The sequence below is a fragment of the Trichechus manatus genome, unplaced genomic scaffold, assembly GCF_000243295.1.
Source record: "Trichechus manatus latirostris isolate Lorelei unplaced genomic scaffold, TriManLat1.0 scaffold00100, whole genome shotgun sequence".
In the NCBI taxonomy this organism is placed as follows: Eukaryota; Metazoa; Chordata; class Mammalia; order Sirenia; family Trichechidae; genus Trichechus; species Trichechus manatus.
Window position 1 is genome coordinate 3,878,270 of NW_004444036.1, and position 6,000 is coordinate 3,884,269.

General features: G+C 40.6%; 1 protein-coding gene across 2 annotated transcripts in view; it reads right to left on the minus strand.

The window, feature by feature from the left end:
* Positions 1–6,000, minus strand: part of BCLAF3 (BCLAF1 and THRAP3 family member 3) — a 97,841-nt gene that overhangs the window by 55,352 nt on the left and 36,489 nt on the right. Inside the window, exon 1 of one of the 2 annotated variants that reach the window (XM_023737270.1) lies at positions 2,104–2,122. The exons of the other annotated variant lie outside the window; for it this stretch is intronic. The gene's annotated coding sequence lies outside the window, so the exon portion shown is untranslated. Of the gene's footprint in view, positions 1–2,103; positions 2,123–6,000 lie in introns of those variants that run through there. 2 annotated transcript variants of the gene reach the window in all.

Below are 6,000 nucleotides of genomic sequence, written 5' to 3' on the forward strand. Positions count from 1 at the left end.
AATATTCAATTGTTGCCTAAAGTTTCACAAAATAAATACACCATAGCTTAATTAACCATTATGAGACATTTAGTTCACTTCTGATTTTTTGCTAAAACAATTAATGTCCAATAAGTAAATTTTAAAAAGTACTTCTAAACTTGATTTTTCAAATATTCTCTAGTCTTTAAAAAAATTGATAGCTTTAGGACCTGAATTTTTAAATACATAATTAGGGTATAATCTTCTATGCCAGCTATTCTTTACATCCCAGTTGTCCTCCCTCAGTTCTGATACTATAATTAAGTAGTTCTCAACTAATTGGCCCCAAACTCCTGGTGGCTTTCAAAATTACTGCCATGGGCCCATGAATCATACCGCCTCCATGCACAGACTATAGACTAAATAAGTATATGTCCCACATATTATATACCTCTATTTCACAAATTTTTGAAAATACTGTAGTGATTAATAAAACATAAAAGGCTTTTTGTCACTGTTGTTTCCCCATCGACTGATACAAAAAGTACAACTATTATTACATGGACATCGGTTAAAAAGAGAATTTGCATACTCAAACATTTACAAACTAAATTTCCAAAGAAAGTAAAAGCACAAAGTCAAAGATCTTGAACCAGATCACTCACCAGAGGATGTACATTCAATTCAATTCATTTAATTATACGCTACCTCTTTCCAAAAAGAATTTGAGGCTAGAAAGAACAATTAGTTCATACATATAATGAAATTAAGACACTAAAGGGTTTAATTTTTAGTTATAAATGTCTACTTTGTAAATAAAAATATCAAAATTCATTCATTCAACAAGTTTTACTGAATAGCTATTATGTGCCAGGGTTCTAGGCACTGGGGAAACAGCAGTGAACAAAAACAGGCAAAAATCCCTGCCTTCATGGGGTGTATGTTCTACTGGAGGAGCTTATAACTAAAGAAATTTAACAAAAACAATAAACTCAAAGGTTGTGCGTGTCGGGGGCACAAAATACTGCTGATGATGACAGAAAAGAATACTTTTCTGGAAGATAATCTTTTTTAAATAGTTTTGAGATATAATTCACATACCATTCAATTCACCCATTTAAAGTATACAACTCAAAGTGTTTTGGTATATTCACAGTTGTACAACCATCATCACAGTTTAATTCTAGAACATTCTGTCCCCCTTAAAGGAAGCCCCACTAGCAGTCACTCATTCCTCCCCTCCTCCCCTCAGTCCCTGACAACCATTAATCTACTTTCTGTCTGTCTCTAGAAATTTGCCTATTCTGGACATTTCATATAAATGGAATCATATACTATGTGATCTTTTATCACTGGCTTCTTTCACTTAGCATAATATTTTCAAGGTTCACCCACACTGTAGCATGTTATCAGTACTTCATTCCTTTTTATAGGCATATGCATATTTTATGGACATTTTATTTGTTTATTCATGGGTGTTTACGTCCATAGGTTGTTTCTACTTTTTGTTAATTATGAATAATCTGGTTTGTGTGTGGACATACGTTGTAATTTCTGTTGGTTCTATACCTAAGAGTGGAATTGCTGGGTCACATGGTAACTCTATGTTCAACTTTTTGAGGAACTTTTCAAAGCAGCTGCACCACTTTGAAAACACTTTTTCAAAGCAGCTGCAACACTTTACATTTTTACTAGCAATATACAAGGGTTCCAATTTCTCCACATCCTCACCAATACCTGTTATTGTTCATCTTTCTGACTATAGCCATTCTAGTGGTGTGAAGTGGTAACTCACTGTGGTTTTGATTTGCATTTCTCTGACGACTAATGGAGGGTAATTTTAAAATATGTAAGAAATTATGAAACTAATCATGCCTCCTTTCCTTTAATCTAGTAATTGCACTTTAAACTTATTCTAAGAAAATAATATTAAAAAAGCAACTGTGTATACTGGTATTTATATCAGCTTTGTATCTCGTAGAAGGTTAAACAAATTTAAAATACAGTCATGCATTATTTACACCCATGATATACTCTGCGAAATAGGACAGATGTTAAGTGATTTAGACGTTGTATGAACACCATATTATATACAGGCAGTATCCAAGTTACATGCCCAGCCCCGCCCATTCCTCTGCCCACCTGAGGAACAGGAGCAGCCCGGGGCCCAGCAGCCACTGCCAGAGCCTGCCCTGCTGGACAAAGGTGTAACCACTGGATACAGGAGGCTAGCCCTGCCAGATGAGCAGCTGTGGGCCTGGTTGGGACTTTGTGCATGTCCAGGTGCAGGGCAGAGGGCACACATGGGCGCAGAGAGGTGGCCACTGGGACCAGGCAGGGAATGGGTTTGTGAGTGCCGGGAGCGAAGGTGGTGGTGGTGGTGGTCCTGGATGCTACCACTCTGTTGGTGTGGCCACTTCCTAATCACGTGCAGCCACCGCTGCCACCAGGAGCCAGGAGCCCATGCGTGCCCAGACCCAGTCGGCGCCCCTGCCAGGAGCAAATGAGCCACGACAGGCGCTGCCCTAAACCAGGAGTGAATGGCTGCATGGCTGCTGGGCAGGTGAATGAAACCAGGCAAAGGAGGAGGAGGCACTGCAGGGATTGGGATGCATCCTAGAGCCCTGCTGCTCATTCACATTGGGGGTCTGGGGTCTTTAAAACCATTGGGGGAAAGGCAGGGCCAAGATGGTGGAGTAGTCAGATGCTTCTGGTGGTCCTTCTTACAACAAAGACCTGAAAAACCAAGTGAATAGATAATATATGACAATCTAGGAGCCCTGAACATAAAAGGTAAAGTTGAGCAATCGGACTGAGTGGCAGGCAGAGGGAGAGATGGTTCAGAAGCAGCAAGGAGTTGCCAGACCTCACCCGGCGGGAGCTGGAGCCCTTCAGCCTGGATCAGCTCAGGGGTGAGCCGTGAGGCAGGGAAGCAGCAGCACTCGGGAGGCGTTTTCCACACGAGGTGAGACCCAGGGGTAGAGAGTCTACTCAGCCATCCAGAACCAGTGAGAAGTAGCCCCTGATCAGCAAGAGATAAGTACTTGCGTCTGGCCTACTGTGCGAATCAAAAACAACCCCCTTTGGGAAAAACCTCTCTCCCATTTACCTCCCTGCTCCCTGCTTTGCACTGGGTCTGGGACGGCTTCAGCAACTGCTGAGTCCCCTGGGATGGAAATAGGACCCCTCACGCGCCCTGAGCCATTCTCCCAGCATTGGAGAGAGAACAAATTAACAAACAGGGGAAAAAAATAATCAGCTGGCTCCCCTAAGCCAGGAACTCAGGGTAGGCACAGCTCCTCTGCCTACGTACAGGCATAAGGAGACCACGGACTTTGAGTGCTTTTTCCCCTACAGAGACTTAGTGTTGGCCCATCTGAACAGCGTAGGGCCTCTCTACCACATTAAAACAGGGTATATACCTGCTGTCTAACTTCAACTGTTTCAGCTGTGAAGTGGCAAGTTTGTGACATCTGACACTGCTCTTCCCATTACGGAGGGTCTTCACCTACCCACATCAGGAGCTTGGGGACTGGTGGCTCCACCCACACCACCTAGTCACCTGCGACAGGGGCCCAAGAACAAATAGTACCCTCCAGTACTTACAGTCAACAGTATTGGGTGCTCACAGTTTGGCTGCAAAACCAACCCACCTATGCGCTCTAGGGAACAGGGACACACCTTCCTCCTGGACACATCGGGGGGGCTGTCGGCAGCCTGCCTTGTTCAGCTTGTGACCCCCTGCTGCAGCCGGACACCTGTGCCTACACCAATCACTCAAGCCTCTCTAGGACTGTAGGTGAGAGCCTGCACCACACACTTGGTGGCCAACTACCTGGAAACCTGAACTGAATCCACACAGGACGAGGGGTGGACTCCCGGGCTCACATACTTAGTGGCAGGTCTGGCCACCTGGTGGCAGGATGTTGGAGCTTCAGGCGTGCTGGTGACCGGCTCACTCAAGCAGCCTATTAGGGCGTATCAAAAAAAAAAAAAAAAGCTACGACACAGTAAGCAAACATAAAATAAATAAATATAATAACTTACTGATGGCTCGGAGACTACAGTCAATACCAAATCATATAAAAAGGCAGATCATGATGGCTTCAGCAAGCTCCAAAAACAAAGAATCAAATTTTCCAGAGGAAGAGAATTTCTTGGAATTACTGGAGGCAGAATAAAAAAGATTAATATACAGAACTCTTCAAGACATCAGGAAGGAAATGAGGCAAAACACAGACCAAGCAATAGAGAAACTTAAGAAGATTAGAGAACAGAATAATGACAAATTTAACAGCAATCAGAAATCCAGAAGATTAACAATAAAATTTCAGAATTAGACAACTCAACAAAGTCACAGGAGCAGGACTGAGGCAATGAAAGTCAGAATTAGTGAGACTGAAGGTAAAGCACTTGACACAAACTTATTTGAGGAAAAATTAGATAAAAGAATTTTAAAAAATGAAGAAACCCTAAGAATTATGTGGGACTCTATCAAGAGGAATAATCTACGAGTGATTGGAGTGCCAAAATGGGAGGATTACAGAGAGAACTGTTGAAGATTTGATGGCAGAAAACTTCCCTGATATCGTGAAAGATGACAAGATACCTATCCAAGATGGTCATCGAACCCCACATAAGGTAGATCCCAAAAGAAAGTCAGTAAGACACAATATAATCAAACTTGCCAAAACCAAAGATAAAGAAAGAATTTTAAGAGCGGCTAGGGATAAACGGAACGTCATCTACAAAGGAGAGTCAATACGAATAAGCTCAGACTACTCAGCAGAAACCATGCAGGTGAGAAGGCAATAGGATGACATATATAAATCTCTGAAGAAAAAAAATTGCCAGCCAAGAATTATATACCCAGCAAAACTGTCTCTCAAATACGATGGTGAAATTAGGGCACTTCCAGACAAACAGAAGCTTAGGGAATTTGCAAAAAAACAAACCAAAATTACAAGAAATACTAAAGGGAGTTCTCTGGTTAGAAAATCAATAACATCAGATAACAACTCAAGACTAGAACACTGGACAGAGCAACCAGATATCAACCCAGATAGGGAAGTCACAAAAATATATCAAAGCTAAAACACTGAAAATAGAGAAGCAGAAATGTCAATATATAAAAGATAACAACATTAAAACAAAAAAGAAGGACTAAAAAATGTAGTCATAAATTTTTCATATAGACAGAAAATCAAGATGATATAATGAAATAAAAGACTAGTTTAAACACAGAAAAATAGGGGAAAATATTAAGCTAACCACAAAGGAAACTAACAATCCCACACATCAAAATAAAAAACAACACAAATATAAAGGTTCAGCAAATACAAAATCAACAACAATGAAAAGAAACTACATAAAGAAAAAGGACTCACACAGAAAATTAAATGGAACGAAGAAACTGTAAGCCAAACACAAAAAAAGACATCAGAATGACAGCACTAAACTCATATCTATCAACAATTACGCTGAACGTAAATGGCCTAAATGAACCAATAAAGAGACAGAGAGTAGCAGAATGGATACAAAAACATGATCTGTCTACATGTTGCCTACAAGAGAGACACCTCAGACTCAGACATAAACAAACTAAAATGCAAAGGGTGAAAAAAATATATCAAGCAAACAACACTCAAAAAAGAGGAGTGGCAATATTAATCTCTGGCAAAATAGACTTTAAAGTAAAATCCACCACAAAGGAAAAGGAAGAACACTATATAATGATTAAAGGGTCAATACATCAGGAAGACATAACTATAATAAATACTTATGCGCCCAACAACAGGGCTCCAAAATACATACAACAAACTCTAACAACATTGAAAACAGAGATAGACAGCTTCACGATAATAGTAGGAGACTTCAACATATCACTTTCGGTGAAGGACAGAACATCCAGAAAGAAGCTCAATAAAGACACAGAAGATCTAAATGCTACAATCAACCAACCTGATCTCATATACATGTACCGAACAATTCACCCGACAGCAGTATACTTCTGTTTCCAACACACATAGAACGTTCTCT